The 21,455-nt window shown below is 47.1% G+C and overlaps 1 long non-coding RNA gene across 3 annotated transcripts in view; it reads left to right on the top strand.

Annotated features, from left to right (window-relative positions):
• Positions 1 to 15,871: 15,871 nt before the first annotated feature.
• Positions 15,872 to 21,455, top strand: part of LOC149336184 (uncharacterized) — a 64,493-nt gene continuing 58,909 nt past the window's right edge. For all 3 annotated transcript variants that reach the window (XR_016284176.1, XR_016284178.1, XR_016284177.1), the window contains exon 1: positions 15,872 to 16,247. This is a non-coding gene — a long non-coding RNA (uncharacterized LOC149336184). The remainder of the gene's footprint in view (positions 16,248 to 21,455) is intronic.

Genomic DNA, 21,455 nt, shown 5'->3' with positions numbered 1-21,455 from the left:
GGTGGAATTCAAGGGGCAGGAACATCGCCTGCGATTGGTGGTGGTTAAGGGTGCTAGTATCGGACTTCTCGGTCGGGACTGGTTCAAGTCTTTGGGAATAAGTCTGAGTGGTGTTCACAGTGTGTACGAGCCGAGTCGAACTGGCAGTAGGGGAACAACAGCCTTGCTCAAGAAGTATTCTTCAGTCTTTGAGCCTGGACTTGGGACAAGTAAAGGGCCTCCTGTACGCATAGAGGTGAACCCGGCAGCTCCGCCGCGATTTCTGAAGCCACGACAAGTACCGTTTGCATTGAGACCGAAGGTGGACGAAGCACTGGACAAGTTGGTGAGCCAAGGCATTTTCCAGCCTGTGCGGCACTCGAAGTGGGCAACACCTGTCGTTCCAGTTGTCAAAAAAGATGGATCGATAAGGATCTGTGGGGACTACAAGAGCACAGTCAATCGTGTAGTGCAGTGGGAGACGTATCCCCTGCCGACACCGGAGCAGCTGTTTGCCAGGCTGGCAGGTTGCTCGAAGTTTTCAAGGCTAGACCTCGGACAGGCGTATCAACAGAAGACTGTTGATGAAGAAACAGCTGACTTGTTGACGGTTACAACACATCGGGGACTGTTCCGCGTAACCCGTCTTCAATTTGGCGTGGCAGTGGCAGTGGCTATCTTTCAGAGGTACATGGAAGAACTGTTGCATGGAATTGATGGTGTTCTTGTGTTCTTGGATGACATCTTGATCGGTGGAAAGGATGAGGTGCAGCACAATGCTCGTTTACAAGAAGTGCTCAAAAGAATTCATGAAGACGGTCTGCGACTAAAGTTTGACAAATGTCAATTTGGTGTTGAGGAAGTGTGTTACTTGGGATTCCGTGTGAACTCTGCAGGTGTGCAGCCGACAGAAGACAAGGTGCGTGCTATTCACAAGGCCCCAGAGCCGACATGCAAAAAGGAACTTCAAGCCTTTTTAGGAGCTCTGAACTTTTACAACAAGTTTCTTAAAGGAGCAGCTCATGCCTTGGAGCCACTGTACCGGCTGTTGGACAAGGGTCGCGAGTGGCGTTGGATGGAAGCTGAGGCGGAAGCATTTCGCCAGGCGAAAGATCTGCTACAGTCATCACATGTTCTGGTGCACTATGATGTCAACAAACCCCTAGTGCTGGCCTGTGACGCATCCCCGTACGGACTGGGTGCTGTGTTGAGTCATGTGTGCGAAGATGGCAGCGAGAGACCGGTTGCATATGCGTCGAGAACTATGAGTGCGGCAGAACGGAATTATGCCCAGACAGACCGAGAAGCGCTCGCCATCGGCTTTGGCATAAAGAAGTATCATCAGTTTCTATATGGGAGACATTTCAAAATTGTGACAGACCACAAACCCCTCTTAGGACTGTTGCACCATGCCAAGCCCATTCCCCAGGTGCTATCACCACGGATGCTGCGTTGGACCCTCATGTTATCGGCTTATGACTATGAAATTGAGTATCGACCAGCGGAGAAGCTTTCCAATGCTGATGCATTCAGTCGTTTACCACTGAGAGCCAGTAGGGCAGAGGAAGAGGAGCAGCGTCTTGGGGAAGTAGGGATGCTGGAAATGGCGCCGGAAGTAGCATGGAACTCTAGGAAGGTGGCAAGATTCACGTCAAGGGATAAGCTGTTGGCTAGAGTCTGCAATTGGGTGCAGCATGGGTGGCCAGAGGGTAAGCTGCCAGAAGAGTTTGCAGCGTTTGTGAGCCGCAAGCATGAACTGTCGGTGTACCAAGGTTGTTTGCTGTGGGGCAGTCGTGTGGTCATTCCAGAGCCAGCTCGACCGTATGTCATGGACATTCTTCACACAGCTCATCCAGGAATTGTCAAGATGAAGGGGCTTGCCAGAGGAGCCGTGTGGTGGCCAGGAATCGACAGAGATGTTGAGCGGAAGGTGAGAGACTGTGCACGTTGTCAGGAATCCAGGTCTGCGCCAGCAGCTGCAAAGATTCACCCTTGGGAATTCACCAAGCGTCCTTGGACAAGACTACACATCGATTTTGCTGGGCCCTTCCAAGGCAAAGTTTTCCTCATTGTGGTGGACTCTCACTCAAAGTGGTTGGAAGTGTGCCGGATGAATTCCATGTCGACAGCTACAGTTTGTGCGAAGCTTCGTTTCCTTTTTGCTACCCATGGCATTCCAGAAACTGTTGTTTCTGATAATGGCACTGCCTTTTGTTCGGAGGAGTTCAGAGACTTCATGTGCCGGAATCAAATCCGACATGTGACCGTTGCCCCATATCACCCTTCTTCGAATGGTCAAGCAGAACGCATGGTGCGCGAAACCAAGGGAGTACTCAAGCGAATGGTTGGAGGCGATATCGACACACGTCTGGCTAGGTTTTTAATGACCCAGCATATCCTGCCTCATGCTACAACAGGCAAGAGCCCGGCCGAATTGCTAATGGGCAGGAAACTTTCAACTGTGTTAGAGCGTCTGCATCCTGACCTGCAGTCCAGTGTGCAGCAGAAACAAGAGCAGGTGATGCAGCGCCGTAGCCAGGCAGTGCGACTGTTTGATGTGGGGGATCGAGTGTTTGTGCGCAACTATCTCTATGGGCCAAAGTGGTTGCCGGGCATTGTGGATGCTGTCACAGGACCAGTGTCGTACTTGGTCGTCACCAAGGACGGTCGTCGATGGAGACGTCATGTTGACCAACTCAGAAGTCGTTCTGCCAGCTACGCATTGGACAGTTTCGCTTCTGGGATGTGTGAAGAGGAGGAACCGCTGGTTGCTTCCCCAGCAGGGTGTTCCGGGCTTGGCATTCCTTCAAGCCTAGAGGACCCTGGAAGACGGGACCAAGGAGAAAGACTGGAGGAGGCTGCAGCGCCTAGTACCGAATCTGCTTCCTGTGGTGAGGACCGTGAAGCGAGTGCTTCCCTTCAAGTCCAGCGACCACAGCGCCAACGCAGCCGCCCTGCGTATCTGAAGGACTTCATGACGTAGGGGGGAGGAGTGTTATAGCGGGACAATCTTTAGGGCCAAGCAACCCTGAGCTACCATGTGTCACGTGTTGGCGGCTTTCCCGCCAGTCTGTACCCTGCCACCAGCAATAAAGGACGTAACACAACTGATGCGAAATGCGCTGGAAGCATGGCTCAAAATTCGTAAGAAACGACACCACAATAGCACTATAAAAATAATGAGAGCTGACAGCAAAAATAACGAAAGAATAGATTTTACACAAAACTGCCAACCATGAAATCAAAACCGAAACTCGGCAAGCGACTTTGTTTTTTTTTTTTTGCCATTGAAACGCTGTTATTCCCGAAAGCGGCACAATTATTTTTTCTGTATGAGTCGCGTCTGCGTCACGGCAGCGGCAATTCTGCCAGGCATGAGTAATATTTCAAGCAGAACTTTAGAAGCTGTATATGTATATCGGAGGTCTAGAAATGCTGTCTCTTACTGGTTGGTGACATTTGTCGTCATCTTGCCGCGCCTCAACAGAGCTTATCAACATTGTTAGATTTTAATTTCTTTCAGGTGATTAACCAACCCACTCGCGGTTCAAACATTTTAGATTTAGCTTTCTGCAATGCGCCCGAAACGATTAACGAAGTGTTACTCCTTGACGGTTTTAGTGACCATAAGCTCATTCATCTACGACTTAATGTCCCATTAGCGTTTCAAGGTCTTACATCCAGGAAAATTCGCGATTACAGTAGAGCTAATTATAGAGATATGAATATTGCACTTAATGATTTTTTTATTCAAACGTTCTTGCCCTCATTTGCAGACAGGTCCGTCGATCAGAACTGGGTACTTTATAAGATCATGAAGATCATGATGTCCAATCTAGTTTACAAATATGTTCCCTTGGTTTCAATTTCAAACGACAAATCTAATCCATGGTTCAATAGATCTCTCCGCCGTCATCGAAACAAAGAAAAGCGTTTGTACAGAAAAGCTCGGTAGGTATATCTACATCGGATGCTTGGAAAAAATATGATTGTCTAAAATCTCACTATTCGGCCCTCCGGGCATCAAAGAAAAAATATTTTTCTCATGACCTACCCGCCCTCCTAAAATCTAATCCCAAAAAGCTCTGGCGTGTGATATCTCCCGACAGTACTAGCAACCAATTTTCATTGTACAGCGACGATCACGTGCAGCTTTCGGAGAGTGAATGTCCCCAAGCATTTAACAGATATTTTGCGTCAGTGTTCACTCGGGAAGATCATTCCAACATATACATTGTTCCTGATCGTGATTACCAATATATGGCCCCTATTACCATTACCGCTGAAGGTATCGCTCGTCTCATTGCAAATCTTAAGGTTTCCTCATCAGCTGGTGTTGACAACATAAATTCTAAAATATTGAAAAACACTGTATCAATCTCCAGTGAAATTCTATGCCTCATCTATCAGCAATCATTATCATCTGGTTTACTTCCTACAGATTGGAAAATTGCTAAGATCATTCCAGTGTTCAAAAGTGGAAACAGAAATTCACCAGAAAACTACCACCCCATTTCGCTAACCTGCATTTGCTGTGAATTACTCGAGCATGTTGTCGCTTCCCACATTTACTGCCATCTGGAACTTAATTCTTTCTTTTTTCTTAATCAGCACGGCTTCCGGAAAGGTTTTTCTTGTGACACCCAACTGCTAGAATTTACAACTGACTTGGATTTCAACATGGATGCTAACCTTCAAAGTGACTGTATCTTTTTAGATTTTGCTAAAGCCTTCGACCGTGTTGCACATTCCCGCTTGTTCTCAAAATTGTCTGCTCTGTGCCTAGATTCTTTAACCCTGTCATAGCTACAAAACTTTCTTTCATTTCGCCAGCAGTTCACTACAGTAAACAATTTCACCTCCCCACTAAGTGATGTAGAGTCTGGCGTACCCCAAGGCAGTGTTCTTGGCCCCTTATTGTTTCTAATATACATTAACGACTTGGCCACAGACATATCTTCTTCTATACGACTCTTTGCTGACGACTGCATCATTTACCGGCCCATTAATTCTATGGATGATCACCTTGCTCTCCAAACTGACCTGAACTTAATTTCAAATTGGTGTAGTAAATGGCAAATGATGCTCAACTCATCTAAATGCAAGGTTATCTCTTTCACCCGCAAGCGTACTAATTCTAATTTCTCGTACTCCATTGAAGGTACTGTAGTGTCTCGGGCATCATCTTATAAGTATTTAGGTATTCACCTCACGGATAATCTTTTATGGGCCACGCACATTCAATCCATCTGTGCCAAAGCTTCAAGATCACTTGGGTACCTGCGGCGGAACTTGCGAAACACCCCTAATAACGTTAGAAAAGTCGCTTACTTAACAATCGTGCGTCCTCAACTAGAATTTTCTTCACCTACGTGGTCTCCTTATCAAAATTACCTAATCAACATGCTTGAACCCGTACAAAATAGAGCCGCTCGTTTCATCACACAAAAGTACCACCCCCGTCCAGCATCACTAAGATCAAACTTGATATCTCCCTCGAACCATTACATATTCGCCTTTCCATCGCTCTTTTATGCTTACTTCATAAATATCGTCACAGCACCAGGCCATCTCCCTTGCCCCTCGAAGAGCCTTCACGCATTTCACACCGCCTACATAATCAGTACAGCATTAAACGCATTTACGGAAGAACCCTAGCCTTCAATTCATCTGCACTTCCACGTGCCATTATTCTTTGGAATGATCTTCCCAACTGTACCGCATCTATCGGCAACCACCAATCATTTCAAGACCAGCTGCACAAACATTTTCTTTAACGACATTGTGTCTTGTTTCAGGTTGTTCTGTGTCCTTGGTTCCCTTTTCTTCTCGTTGGTATAGTATTAAGTTTTGGTTTCTTGTGCAATTTCAACCATTAGTATATTTTTTATGGCTACTGCTTTTTCTTTCGATGCGGTGATGTATGTCTTGTAGTTACGTTTTGCCCTGTATATTTATAATTTTGTTTACTTTTTGCCTTGTATCACGCGTTGTTTTTAACTCATTGTTCCTATTTGCTTAATCTATTGTTTTTGCCCCCTTACTCAATGCCCTTCTGGGCCCTGTAAGGTATTTTGAATAAATAAATAAATAAATAAACAGGATTGATTTCGGTTCCTCAGCGTGCACTGCATCGGACAGTACATGGGCCTCTAGCATTAACGCCTCCATCGAAATACGACAGCTGCCGGGGTCGAACCCGCGTCTTTCGGGTCAGAAGCCGAACACAATAACCACAGCAGCGGCTGAATGGATGTGCTAGCATTCATGGAGGTTCACGGAATATGTGGCGAAGCTATTAATTTTGCAGTCTCAATCCCTTTTCTCAAGGCGTCGTATTGCGTTTCACAAGAATGGGTAAAGAATGCAGGCCAAGATAAGCCACGTGTACAAGAATGCAGCAGTGCCGCACCGTATATTTCGCGGACGCGACACACCACTGTTCACATTTGTACTATCGGGGACAAAAGTTTGCTGGACGAGAGTTCTTGGAAAAACGTCCATTGTAGCTCCACCTCGCTAGTCAGTCGCCTTTTGCCGCTCCTTGCGAAAAGTGACGCCCCCACTTTCTGGATTCTCGTTGTGCACCGCAAGCGCGCAGGCTACTGCGCCATTAGCGACGTGCACAGCTCGCGTCGTTATTCAGGAGTTCCTCTACATGATTGAATTCATCATTCTGCCAAACTGTTCTCATGAAATCATCTTGGGTTTGGACTTCCTATCGCGCCAAAATGCAGTCATCGATGGTGCTCGGGCTGAACTCGAGTTCTTTTTGCTCTCAGCGGTTCTTTGTCGCCCGATGCCCCTCCTGCTGCTCCTGCCAAAGCCGTCACTGCTGAAGACACTCAACTGCCTCCCTGTTCTTCTGTTCTTGTGCCCATCGCTTCTGACTTTGTTCGCGACGGCAACATACTTTTTACACCATCGCCTCTTTCTGTGCCACAAGTACATGCCCATACCTTACGCCGTCCTCACCCTGTCAGCTGGCCTTAGCGCATTGTTCATGACCAGTCTGTTTACATATGCTTCCATTGTGTGTCGCGGTGAGTGCCTTGGTACCGTCCAGATCATTGATTTCATTCTCTATTGCGATGAGACTGACACTTCACTGTCCCTCGACGTAGATGCCCTCCACACTTCGTTCGACACTTCACCTCCAGACGTTTTCCTTCCCTCCATCAACGCCTCTCTCCCTGCACCTCAACGCACTCAACTTCTCGCACTGCTTCATCACTTTCGTTCCTCCTTCAATTTACACCAACCCACTTTGACCTGCACGTTGACTGTCGCCCACCACATCGACACCAGTAACCACGCCCCTCTGCGTCAGCACCCATATTGTGTCTCCGCCAGTGAGCGCTAAGTTATTCAACAACAAGTTGACACCATGCTTCAGAGCGGCGTGATTCAGGCCTCACACAATCCCTGGGCCTCACCCGTGGTACTCGAGAAGAAGAAAGATGGCTCTATTCGCTTCTGCATTGATTACTGCCACCTGAATCACGCAAAAGGATGTTTACCCTCTTCCCCGCATTGATGATGCTCTGGACTGCTTTCAAGGAGCGGAACTTTTCTCTTCTCTCGATATATGCTCTGGCTACTGGCAGGTCACCATGGCAGCCAACGATCGCCCTAAAACTGCATTTGTGACCCCTGATGGCCTGTATGAATTTAATGTCATGCCTTTTGGCCTCTGTAATGCTCCAGCTATTTTGAGCGCATGATGGACACCATTCTGTGCGGCCTGAAGTGGAAGTTGTGCCTCCGTTATCTCGACGACATCGTGATCTTTTCGCCCGACTTTGCGACTCATCAGTCCTGGCTGAAGCACGTCTTAACCTGCCTTACGGATGCCGGCCTTCAGCTGAACTTAAAGAAGTGTCGATTTGCTGCTCGTGAACTGAAAATTTTAGGCCACGCTGTGTGTCAAAAGGGGGCGTCTGCCCCGACCCCGCCAAACTTCATGCTGTGACTGCATTTCCAAAACCTACTTGCATTAAGGAACTGCGCAGCTTCCTAGGCCTCTGTTCCTATTTTAGTCGCAACTTTGTGGCCATTGTTGCCCCTTTAACTCAGCTTCTCGGCAGCAACGTGGATTTTTTCGAGTTGGTCGCCTTCCTGTGACAACGCCTACAACACCTTGCGAAGTCTCCTCATGGCACCACCCATCTTGCATCACTTCGACCCGCAAAGCTCCAACCACACACGGTCACCAGTGGCATTGGCCTCGGGGCTGTGCTCACCCAAAGCAAGTCTGGCTTCGAACAATGTGTCATTGCTTACGCCAGTCGCACCATCATGAAAGCCGGATCCAGCTACTCCGTGACAGAAAAAGAGTGCTTGGCCATTGCCTGGGCCCTTGGCAAGTTTAGACTTTATCTCTATGGGCTTCATTTTCACGTGATCACCAACCACCATGCCCTATGTTGGCTTTCTTCGCTCCGGCGGCCTTGCTCAATGGGCTTTCCGTCTACAAGAATAAAACATACATGTCGTTTATTGGTCGGGCCGCAAGCACCAGGACACTGATGCCCTGTCCCGCTCCCGGCCGAGCTTGCCAGCCTCTCCGCCCTCCACTCCGCTGTGCCTTCACTCACCACCTGCGTCATGCCTCGTGAGCAGCGTAAAGATCAATGGATTGCCTCTCTTCTTGACTTTCTCTCCGCCCCATCTATGGCTCCAGCATCCCGCGCGTGAAAAAAATTGTAAATTGTACGGTTTAACATCCCAAAAGAACCCGCTGGCTACAAGGGTCGTCTTAGTGGAGGGCTCCGGATTAATTTAAAGCATCTAAAGAAGACTGAAGAGACGTACACTTAATGCAATGCGACCATGCTGCCTCGAGAACTTTTGCATAGGCTGTCAGAAGCAAAAGGCCAAGGGCTATCACCAACTATTTCCTGCACAGTGTCTCATGGTGTCAGAAGCTTCACACCATTTAGATAAAGAGAGCTAATTGATCAACAACTCAGAGCGAGACTAACACCGTTCTTGCTTTGGGTTGCTGATCAATTCGGCCTCACCATGGCATCTGCTAGGCACCCTGGTTAGCTTAAATGTAGAGTGACTGCCCAGGCAGGCAGTGGTCCCTGGCTCTATCGCCAGACTAAGACGGATTTCCCTTCAGCTGCAAAGGTTCTGAGAAAGCTGTTTAGCTTTGCTCTACAACCGTATAATTGCGATCAAGTACAAACTCATGAGTAATTACTGCCTAATTGAAATGTACTTCACCTTGGGTGTTTCCCTTAATGGACTACATTTTGAATGTGCACTCCAAGGGCATCTTCCATTCCCCAACATTCTCCTTGCCCCAAAACAGATAGCGATCTGAAACTCAAAACAAAACAAGAGGCTCCATGCTGACACTGTCAACAGGAATTTTCTATTCAGTCTTTGAGAATATATTCATCCTGTTGTAACGATACTTTTGATACAGCATTGTGTACACAGACTTAGGACACAAATCAATCACACTCTCACTTTACAGTTCTTCCATTCAGTGACTCTCACGATGAATGTTCATGTTTACTGTTTGGTTATGGGAGGGTTTCTGCTGTAGTGCTGGCTGCATTATCTACCCCTTTCCAATTTCCTATTTTTCTTTTGCCAAGGCTGTGAAGTCTGACTGCACCTGTTTCAATTAATAGGTACATTTAGCAGGCTAGTAGCTGCAGTCCACAGAGTGTTCGAAGTTACTTTCTTTGCAATGGAATAAAATGTAGCAGGAAGCTTTAAGATACCTGGATTCTTATGCTGCAAACCTGTTGGACCTAACATGGGCCTTCTGGCAGTTTCTAGGGGTCATCTTTCTGCATTTATGGAGTACACAGAAACTTAGGATAGATAATGCTTTGTGCAACATGCATGGAAGCAACTTCACATTTTTTCTGCTGTGGCTGCAATCCTAGCAGGATGACCTAGAGGATTAACTAACACATGCTGACATTTGAGTTTAGGTTCCCTCTTGGGCTTTCTAGAAAGTATATGCTTGCTGCACCAATCAACCATAATCTGATCTTGGGCCTCAAGATCACCTTGTAAGCATTCCCATCGAGCAACTCTGTCAGAACAGCCATTGGTAAAGCAGCCCAGTCAGTGTTTTTGCCCTTGTGTGTTAAAACGCTTCAGTAAGTTTCCTCTTTGAGACAGTTCTGTGCATTTGTGAAAGGCAGGCTTGATTCTGCATTTTTAACTAAAACATACATATACATACATACATACATACATACATACATCTTTATTAACTCTCACAAGGTTACATTAGTAACAGAGGAGAGAGGACGCAAGGCAAAAGGCTGCATTGGTGCAGCTTGAGGGCCACCCTGCGCCCTCTGCCGGCGGTATCGCCTGGCAGCTAATCACAACAGCAGTGGAAGAGCGCACTCACAAGCACAAAAGAAAATACAGCCACAAAATATATACATTAACATTTGCATGATGTTATGCCTCTATTATCACTCGACATTATTTGACAAAAGAAACTGCTCAAAATATTTATGTACAGGAAACGCATTTATAATCAACCGAGATACAAATCAAGTAGAAAGAAGATACACAAAGCTATATATATATGTTCTAATCATGACGTCAAAAATTATGCACATTGAAACAAAGGAATAAGTGTTATTAATTTATGCCGTGAAGTCTTTTCAAGTATGATGTTGTTCTTGTGCACAATATTGAGGTAATGTGGTAGACTGTATGTCGGTGACTGCTTACCGTATGTAGTGCGGCAGAAAGGTACGGACCATAACATTTTGTTCCGTGTGTTATAAGATGGAATCGAACGAATGAGATTGAAACTTGATAAGAGGAAATCATTCATAGTTGAAACAGCATTTTTATACATAGAGATTAACTTGAATGGGAATAACTCAGAGATTTTCATTATACTGAACCTTACAAAGTAGGAACCCGTATGAGTACACCACAGCACATTAGCTATTAATCTAATTGCTCGTTTTTGCGCCATTAGAATTTTCATTTGCTTTTGCTTGGTTGTTGTCCCCCAGACCATGAGACAATAAGTTATATGTAGTAATATTAATGCATTGTAAATTAATACTTTAACTCTAGGCGGAAGTGTATGCCTCTGGCGGCATAGGATGCCATTAATCTTGTTTATTTTAGCGCAGATATTCTCAGTATGTTTATCCCAATTAAGTGATTCGGTCCAAACAACACCAAGACATTTCACAGCTGGCACGACATCAATTTTTTTGTTTGCTAACCAAAGGTCAAAATTTGCACGCACCATTCTGTTTTTAGCTCAGAATGTTATTGCTTTGGTCTTCGTGATGTTTACCCTTAGGTAGTTCTTAAAGGACCCCTGACGCAAGAATTCTAAGAACTTATTGACGTGTTCTAGCAGGTCTGTTTCTGTGTTACCTGAAGAAAGCATTTTGAGGTCGTCTGCATACGCTATTATGTTGAGAGGAAGGGGAGCACGAAATATATCATTAATGTAAATATTAAATAATAGGGGGCCCAGAATGCTGCCTTGTGGTACACCAGAGAGGATAGCTTGCAAGGTTGATTTGTTTACGATATTTCAGATATGATTCAATTAAAGATAAGCTGTTACCTCTAATTCCATAGTTATTGAGTTTATGTACCAGTAAAGCATGATTAAGCAGGTCAAATGCTTTGGAAAAATCAACAAATATTCCTAGTACAAGGAGCTTTTCCTCAAACGCATTTATTATTATTTCTTTTTGCTTAATTAGTGCTGTTTCCGTGGACCTTTGTTTTCTGAAATCAAACTGACTGTCTGATAGAACTGAATGTTTGGCTAGAAAAGTATTGATTCTCACATAAATAATCTTTTCCAGACCTTTGGATAATATCGGAAGAATGGAAATAGGCCTGTAGTTAGCCATATCTGAGGTAGCACCACCTTTGTGAATGACAGCCACTTTTGCTACCTGCATTTCTTTTGGAAACACACCAGATTCTATAGCTAGATTATAGATATGCATTAGTATTGGAGCTAGTATGTTAACTACAAATTTGAAGGGTTTGATCTGAAAGCCATCTTTATCTTCAGCTCTGCTATTTCTTAGATTTCTAAACACTGTCACTGTTTCACCTTCATCAGTGGGATACATGAACAGGGATTCAGGAATGCATGGTGTATTATACGCGTAACCCACAGGTGTGTCAGAGGGACAGCATAATGTTTTGGTTATGTTAACAAAGTAATTATTACATTCATTACACAGTTCCTCCTCACCTCTTGGTATACCATCTTTCACTATTGTCGTAATAGTTGTTTTTGAGGTGCGATTTAGTAATTTGTTCAGTTGGTTCCACTGGTTGTGAACACTTCTATTGGACCCCACTGAAAACGCATTACTAAAATAGCTTAGCTTAGCAGTTCGCAATTCTCTATTCAGCTGGTTTCGGTATTTCTTATATTTCTCAAGCTTGGAAGGCTCCCGTGATTTCATGAATTGCGCAAACATTTTCTCTTTGGTCCTTATTTTGTGCAGCAGTTCTTGCGTAACCCACGGCTTCTTTGGATTGCGTTTGCGCGGATGGACTAGTGGAAAACATTTATCATAGACAGTTTTAACTTTGAACAAAAAAGCATTATATGCGTCATTCACGTCTTTTAAAGACAGCACATCGTCCCAACTAGTTTCATATAACATCGAACGAAAACGGACAAGTGTGCTGCATGCAGAGCTGCTACAACTAACATATCCAAATTTTCTTTTTTTTCCCCGCACCATTACCGAGTGGAATCAGCTACCACCATCATCATTGAATTGCTTTTGTTTCATGACTTGACTTGTACAAATTTGTTTTGTGCTTATTGTGCCCCTCCTGTCAGGGCCCTTCACTGGAACTGCAGTATGCTCTAAATAAATAAATAAATAAATTGCAGAGAAAGTGTTTCAAATATGCAATGCTTCTGTCCTGGCACGAGTTTATTCTCTAGGCAAGCTTGAGATAAACTACGGTTCAGTGCTGACCTAGGAACCCTTATGCAAAGTTAGTAGTAAGTGTACCAAAAGTACAGGGCATTTAATTCCGCGGAGTAATTGGAATACGTGAGAGATATTGGTGAGGACAACAGCCCTATACCTGGCTTGAAAAATGATGATATTTCGTTTTTATTCATTATTCATTTTGTTCATTTATGTTTTATTAATTTGTGTCTGGAACTCACTACTAACAATCATCAAATCATCGAGTACAGAAGCATCATTCCATAAAAACTTGAAAGTGTGTACTTTTTAAATACCTTCATTTGCCATGCCAATGAACCCTGTGTTTATTGTGTACGGCTTTTATTGCTTGAGTGCTTTTATATAGTATTGTGTTCTCTTTTTGTGGTGCTCCTTAATACGTTTGTAAAATTGAGCATGCTTAATAAAATGTTTTGTTATGATTGTTTATTCCCACTGCACCTTTTTCCGGTATGCAGTTGCTATCTACCATATTTTATCATGCGTCATATACGAGGTGCCCCAGCTAAAAGTATCCAAGCTTTTAAAAAACACAGAATGTCCTAGCTGCGTGAGACCAACTGAGGGTAGTTCAGAGTCATGTGACCTAGTCATACCTCGGCACCATGGGGGGTGTCTCAATAACATTCGCACTCACAGCCACTCACCCTCACATCCACTCACTCGTACTCACACTCATGTGCACTCACACTCGTAACCAATCACTCGCATTCACACTCATGTCAACTCACACTCGTAACCACTCGCATTCTCAACCACTCACTCACACTCGTACTCATGTCTACTCACGCTCTTAACCACTCGCACTCACGACTTACTCTCACACTCATGACCACTTGCATTCACAACGATCACTCACTAGCAATCACAACTTCTCACTCACACTCACGTCCACTCATTCGCACTCACACCCATCACCACCCACACTCACTCGCACTCGCATCCACTCACACGCACGACCACTCACTCACATGTGAGCTGATATGAGTGCACTCAAGAGTGAGTGTGCCGACCTATGGATCTAGTCTGCAGTTTTTTTTTTGTGCTTCAAAGTTAATTAATTAGTTCAGCATAATTAGCTAACTTTTTCATTATTGAATTGAGGAACAAAGTGTCAATGTAGAAGTTGTAAATTGTCTAAAAAAATCGCTAGCAGCGCTGTTTCCATCAAGGTACGATTTACACCAAAAGAGTACTCATTACGCATTGGAGAAAAGGAGCAAGCACATATGCCAAGCATGGAAAGCTGGTCTCTAGATGAGAGACGCTTGCACTTTCAGATCATCTATGCTTAGGAACTACCAACAAAATCACAGAAAATATGTGGCTGCCACATCCATCTCAGATTACACACAGAGCAGTGGGTGCAATATTACTAACGCCTACTGTTTGCACTCGGAACCGTTTAACACTAGTACTTTGTGTGGACGTATCATCATTCCTGTGTCCAATATAAGATAAGACAACAGGTATATGCCATCATGAAACTGTTTGCAACAATGTCTAAAGGAAATGATCTTACAGCCCAATGCACTCTTCTAGGTTACCTGACTCCAGCTCCCTTATTTCAGTTTTGCGACAACGTCATCCGTAACTGCAGCTTTCATGAGAGGTGTGAGATAGATATGAGTTTGACGATTCAGCAATTTGAAAAAATTGTGCCACAACCTAAGACGAAGAATGGGCACAATGAGTACGGGCTGTCACGACCATTTTTGCAGTAAACCACGAAAATATACGCTCAAAACCTACATCATACAAAAACCACTCCGCCGTGGACTTTACACGAAACCCGCTAAGAGAAAAGACTCAAAAAAGCGACAGTTACACAGTCAAATCACCGACAATCAAAACAAGTGCCACCAATGCTGGCTTGAAAGGCCAGGAATCTCACTCTACCGCTGAACCACTCACCGATAACTTTCGCACATATGCAGGCCAGGCAAACGTTGCTACAATACACTTGGGCCAGGAAAGACGCGGCGCTGCATTTCTGCATTCACTAGAGAGCCTACACGTAAAAAGACGGTGGCGCGCAACATGTAGGCTCCCTAGCATTCACCCAGCGGGGCGTCTGTTTGGGCGTCATGGCAACACCAGACAACACCTTGGCAACATTGCATTTGTCGGGAACGGGCGTGAGCAACACTGAACTTGGCTGCAGCGTCTGTTTTGGCAACATTGCACTTGTCGGGAACGGGCGTGGCCAACATTGGGCTTGTCTGTAGCGGCTAGCAAACGGAAACACGCGCCCCGGCACGTCGACGAATACGTGACCACCTTCCCACGGCTAGACCTGGTTCTTAGCGCTGCGGAAGCGAGGGTATCATATTGTTTGTGTCGGCATCGGCGGCGTTGTCCCTGAAACCAACTCCGCAGCTGGGGTTGACTCACTATCGGCGTCAGCGGCATCAGTCAGTCGCTGCTATCTCTTCCCTCCTCCCTTTATCGTGTTGTCCGCTTGATGCGCGCGCTTCTGCCCCCATCGTTTGCCGCTGGGTGTACACGCCGCCCCCCTCCCCCCTCTTCCTGCGAGTCTCCGGTTGTCAAAGCGCCGGCTCGAACTTAATTCCGTGATAGCGCATACATGTGTTGCTCGATTTCTTTGCCTCAATCTATCGAAAAGGTGAAATAGCTTATTTGCTGCGCTCAAATTTCGCATTAGGAAGTAACGTAATCGTCGGTAATTTTTTTTAGGCGCTAAATATAATATCAGTGGGGGGTATTGGCTCTATCTAAAGCGATTGCGGCCTCCTCTGCAGTCTCGGGGGAGTTGGTCTCGAAAGACGCGGCTACAAGCGGGCTGCCGGAATATTCTAGAGCACTGTAACCCATTCACCGCCGCGAGGGGCGCTTGTGCTCCTCCGCGTCCACGTGCACAGCATTGATGCTTTATGAAGGAAGAGGAGGTGGGCTTATCTTTCAACTCTCTCCTATCTGCACGTGGCAGCGGTGGTGGCTCGGCTCGAGCCAGTCGGCAGGCCCGTGCGCTTTCCTTTTCATCCTTCTCTCAATCGCAACCAACCAAGCAACCTCGTGAGCGTGATTCGGACACGAGTGAAGTACGAGGCACGTGCGGGAGTGACGCTGACTCTGCGGTCGCTGGCTCTTTCTTCTTTGTTCAGTCGCTGATGAGCTTCCTACTGAGAAGGCTGTTGATGTTCTGCGCTTGTGTTACGCCTTCCGCTGGATCGCATCGGAAGACAACGGGCCCATTCCCGTCTTCCATCACAGCACCCCCAGTTTGGACGGACGCCGTCTGTTTTGGCAATGCTCGGTGACGGCCACTAAAAGGTGAGCGCTGGGATCAGCATGGCGCTTCGCTATGCGTTTGCGAGTGCTTCAACAACGCCGCGTGCGTCTTTGAGGGCCCTACGGCAGTAAACGTTGTTACTACTCCGCGGTGTAGTATTACTGAGGAAACGTAGCATTAATCCCATGAGCGTCCGGAAAGGAGAACAGGAGGGGGGGAGGGGGCGTTGCCGCCCCCCCCCCCCCCCCCCCCCGTAGTATTACGGATATTATTTATGCGCTAGTAAATACGACTACAAACCTACCGCCTCCCCCATCCCCAGACATCAGGTGCCCCCCCCCCCCCCTTGAAAAAAGTTCTGCGGATGCCCTTGATTATTCAAATCTGTTGCAGAGGCGTTCTTTGGGGTGTCGCCAGGCAAAAGCGTCCTTGCATTCCCCAAGGAAGTTTTGAGCATTCACAGTAAAGGGGTTACTAACGGTACTTTGATTACGTCTTGTGCGATACACGGGGGGGGGGGGGGGGGGGCATTTGGTAGCAACGCCAGTTCAAAAGTGATTGCTGGCTACTTCGAGTAACACCCATGGCAATGTCCTATCTTACAGCGGCAGTGGTGCGCATAGAAGGCACCCTACTGCGTCCATTTGAAATTAAAGCTCAACGTCTCGGTAGGCTAAGCGACAGCTGTACAAGGTGGATTTCAACGGTGTCCTTCGCATTTGTTTTGGGCGAAACCACCGTGGTAGCTCAGTGGTTAATGGCGCTCGACTGCCGACTCGAAAGACGCGGGTGCGATCGCGCCGTAGCGCTCGTATTTCGATGGAGGCGAAACTCTAGAGGCCCGTGTACTGTGCGGTCAGTGCTTGTTAAGAACCCCGGGTGGTCGAAGTTTCCGGAGCTCTTAACTACTGGGGTGGTATTCTGCCGGTGTCGCCTTTTGCGACATGTCGCATATGGGCGGGGCCTAAAAAAGTGCTTACAGATGCTCGAAGAAACAGAAAAAGCCGCCGGCACTTTCGTCTGCGGTGCATTCATTCACTCCGAGAAGCGACAATTTACCACTGCTGATCCACTAGCAGCAGTAGTTTCGTATCTTTTATAGCAAGAATATTTGCCATCACATGACGTCTAATGTTCAAAAAAACATTTGCAAATTTAATATAAACTCGCTTTACTTCATTTAAGTCTATAAAACACCGCGAAAAAGCTCCAAATCTATTTTTCTTTCGTCCCGAACGGTTGTGCTAGGTTTCGGCTGCGTTTCGGGCAGTTGCAGACGGTAGCAGTGTAGCTGGAGGTCCCATTAGGCTTGCGCGCTCCAGAATCGAGAGCGTATCTAAAAACCTAGGCTGAATTGCAGCTTAAACTTTATCGTCGAAGCAAGGTAAGTCATAGCGAAAAGTAACAACACCAGTAGTTGCCGGTAAACATGCCGACCGGAATCGCAAGGACTGCTGAATTGGCTGAAGCGGGCGGCTCTCGCTTGAAAGGACGTCGCCATGTTTTCACGCCAAGGGCGCAAAAGCCGCAACTGCTGATTGCGTTCGTACGCTAACGGTAGCCCGTCGCCCGCGCGAATCGCTTCAGCGCATTCCGTTGTTCGACTAAGCGTAGTAAATTGGGGCGACGTCACGATGACGTAGCAGGAAGGCGGGCCCGTGTCGTCACGCCGCCGTCACCGCGGCTCGAGCCAATCAGCGAAGAGCGAATGCGACATGTCGCAAAAGGCGACACCGGGAGAATACCACCCCTGGGTCCCCATAGCCTTAGTCGCTTTGGAGCTTAAACCCCCATAAATCATGTTCCATAGGCGAGACGCAGGAACACGTGCACCAAATATTTTTTTCCTTTTTTTTTTTTTGGGGGGGGGGGGGGTTTGCCGCCGCGGTGGCTCAGTGGCTATGGTGCTCGGCTGCTGGCCCGAAAGACGCGGGTTCGATCCCGGCCGCGGCGGCTTAATTTCTTTGGAGGAGAAATTCGAGGCCCGTGTACTGTGCGATGTCAGTGCACGTTAAAGAACCCCAGGTGGTCGAAATTTCCGGAGCCCTCCACTACGGCGTCTCTCATAGCCTTAGTCGCTTTGGGACGTTAAACCCCATAAACCAAACCAAACCATTTTTTTGGGTTTGTCCCAGGAACAGCATAAATAAAGTATATTTCGAGACGCGTGACGACGTTGTGGCACAAACGCAACTCTGGAACAATCGGTCGCCGGCGTTCACTGTGTTCATTGGGGTTGAGAAAGCTGTCGACTACATTGATTATGAGAAAAGGCGCATAACTCGTTCCTTGGGTCGATGGACACCCCAGTCGCGCTTTTAACCACGTGATGGTAGTGATAGAGATCTGCGCTTCATGCGTTGGCAGCGCAGTGGCAGAACCACGGCACTGCAGTGATTAGTGCGTTCGGCTGCTGAGCTGGGAGTTGCCGGGTTGGAATCCGGTCGCGGTGGCAGCGTTTTGATGGCATTTTTTTTTGTTGTTATGGGAGTTTAAGGTCCCAAAGCGACTCAGGCTATCAGAGAAGCCGGAGTGAAGGGCTCCGGAAATTAGACCACCTGGGGTTCTTTAACGTGCAAGTGGCACTGCACAGTGCATGGGCCTCTACAATTTGAAATGGAATGGAAATGAAAATTGGTTTTTGAGGAAAGGAAACGACGCAGTAACTGTCTCGCATATGTCGGTGGAAACATGAGAGACCGTTACTGCGTCATTCGGACGGTAGACGTTGATGGCGGCTGATGAGTCGCGGTCGATTGGACTTCCGCTTGTCCAGAGGAGGGTCTCCGCTGGACGTTGTGCACTTTTTCCGTAATTGACGTGCGCGAAATAACCCGGGTTCCGCGTTCCGCCAGGCTGACGCAGCCGTACGATGCGCTGACAGTCGGAGATTGGGTCCCCGACCTGCGTCACGCGCCATTCATGAGAGCCGTTCAATTCCCTCCGTGCAGGTTGGGCGTCTGCACTCGGGGGCACATTGTGGCCTGTAGCCAGTCATCCGGCGTGCTTACGGGGACGGTGCGATACGGTTCTTTTCCTTGCGGGAGCCCTCGTGGCGACCCGCTTTGCTTTCGATTCTCGTACTCCTTGTCTCCCGAAAAGAGCGCCACGTATTCACTTCTAACGGCCGCCGCAGTGGCTCAGCGGTTACGGTGCTCGGCTGCTGTCCCGAAAGACGCGGGTTCGATCCCGGCCGCGGCGGCTAGAATTTCTTTGGAGAAGAAATTCTAGAGGCCCGTGTACTGTGCGATGTCAGTGCACGTTAAAGAACCCCAGGTGGTCCAAATTTCCGGAGCCCTCCACTACGGCGTCTCTCATAGCCTTAGTCGCTTTGGGACGTTAAACCCCATAAACCAAACATAAACCATCACTTCTAACGTGATAGCGTTAACGCTTCCGTTCTGCAGAAATTCCGGTGTCCTCGGCGGCGAACACAAAAAAAATTCAGGGGACAGTTTGTCTGAAGCGCGTAGAGGCGAAAGCGCTTTCCACCCCACTTTGACTTCCTCTGTGGCACTGGTGACGTCACCGCTGGATGACGTGACACCTGATTACAAATTACTCATTAATGACTAATGACTAAATTAATGACGTTTAAGCTGCACCTTTAGGAGTGGAACGCGCCAGCGTGTTGCACCGCTGCCAGGGAGTCCACGGAACGCCATCACCGTTCCGCGCGATGCCTTGCCCGTTGGAAACACTTTTGAACGCAACCCATTTTTCAGAAAAAGAAATGGCGCAGTAATTCTCTGTCATCTCGGTGGACACGCGAACAGCACCGTAGAGGAAGGGAGGAAGTTGGGGTTAAAGAAGAAAGAGAAGGAGGTGCCGTAATTAAACAACTGAAAATTGTATTTGTGGAAAGGAAATCTCGGTGGACACCCTTCATGTATAACGTTACCTTTTGGCTGCTGCGTTCCTCGATCAGGCACCCCAGGCGCTTTATGTAACGGCGGAACGACGGGTGAATGAGCCATTAAAGGGCTCTCGCCTTAAAATTGAAAGTTGCTTTTTGAAGAAAGGAAATGGCGCAGTAACTGCCGCACATCAGGGTGAACACCCGATATTTACGGCGCGGTACAAGCGTCCGCCGAGATGTGAGACAGTTACTGCGCCATTTCTGCGTTCATCGATAAAGCAGTGGGCCCACTTGCCTCCTATAGGTCGCGTGACTTCGTGACGTCATACGGTAACAACCTGCCCACCGGATTGTGATCAAATTGACGACCGGGGCAGGTAGCAGGTAAATTATTGATTGGTGGGGAGAGATTGCTGGGGCATAGAAGCGCCACCGGTGGCAGCATCTGACATCGCAGTGCACGCGTGTATCGTTTAACCGCTGCACCACTGCGGCGGGAGTAGCATGAATGCATCCCGCGATGTATGCATCTAAAGCATAAAATGACCAATTGGGCATATAGGGCCAATAATCGATTAACGCTGTCACATGACACCCCTCAGGCAGAGCTTTTGTGTCCCTTTCAGTTTTTACCTGCTCATTCTTTTTGCGTTGGATCGACGGGAGTTCTTGCGCAAAACACTCACAAGCGACCAAGCCACCCCAGGTGGTCGAAATTTTCGGAGCCCTCCACTACGGCTTCCCTTATAACATGAGTCGCTTTGGGACGTTAAACCCCCCTACACCATAAACTTGGAGGAGATTACAAGCACATATCCATGTCTTTAAATATATAGCAAAATGTGGCTAATACGCATCGGCATGTAAATGGCGTGGGGAACTGGATACATCCTACAACTATAAACAGGGCTGTCTGGAAAGCCCGATACAAACCAAAATTCAAACTCCGTCACCCGGAACAGTGGAAGACACTTCTGAGCAGCATCAGCCTGCAAAACCAGCTTCTGCTGGTTCAGCAGGAGACGCTGATCGCGAGCGCCAATGATCTCCGTACCAGGAAAGACCACGAAATGCCCAAGTCGTCATCTTCCAATCAATCCCTTTTCTTTGTGGAAATAAACTTTGATTCATCATTCATTGTTGTTGGTCGTTAGCGTAGTTAATTAAAAGACTAGCGCATAAAACTAGGACAAAGACAGACAAGGAGACAGGACGAGCGCTAAACATCAACTAAAGGTTTACTACACCAAACATGTACTTAAAACACTTCAGTGGCACATGCGCACACTGCGTTACAAAAAACTAATCAAGAAGTGGCAAACTGTTTCGCAGATACATGGTTTCTTTCCTGGTCAGGGCAAGTGACGTCGTGCTTACACACTTGTCACCT

This window comes from Amblyomma mixtum, chromosome 7 (assembly GCF_055824585.1).
Source record: "Amblyomma mixtum isolate Tamu chromosome 7, ASM5582458v1, whole genome shotgun sequence".
NCBI classification, from domain to species: domain Eukaryota; kingdom Metazoa; phylum Arthropoda; class Arachnida; order Ixodida; family Ixodidae; genus Amblyomma; species Amblyomma mixtum.
This window is presented reverse-complemented; position numbering and strand designations above follow the sequence as displayed.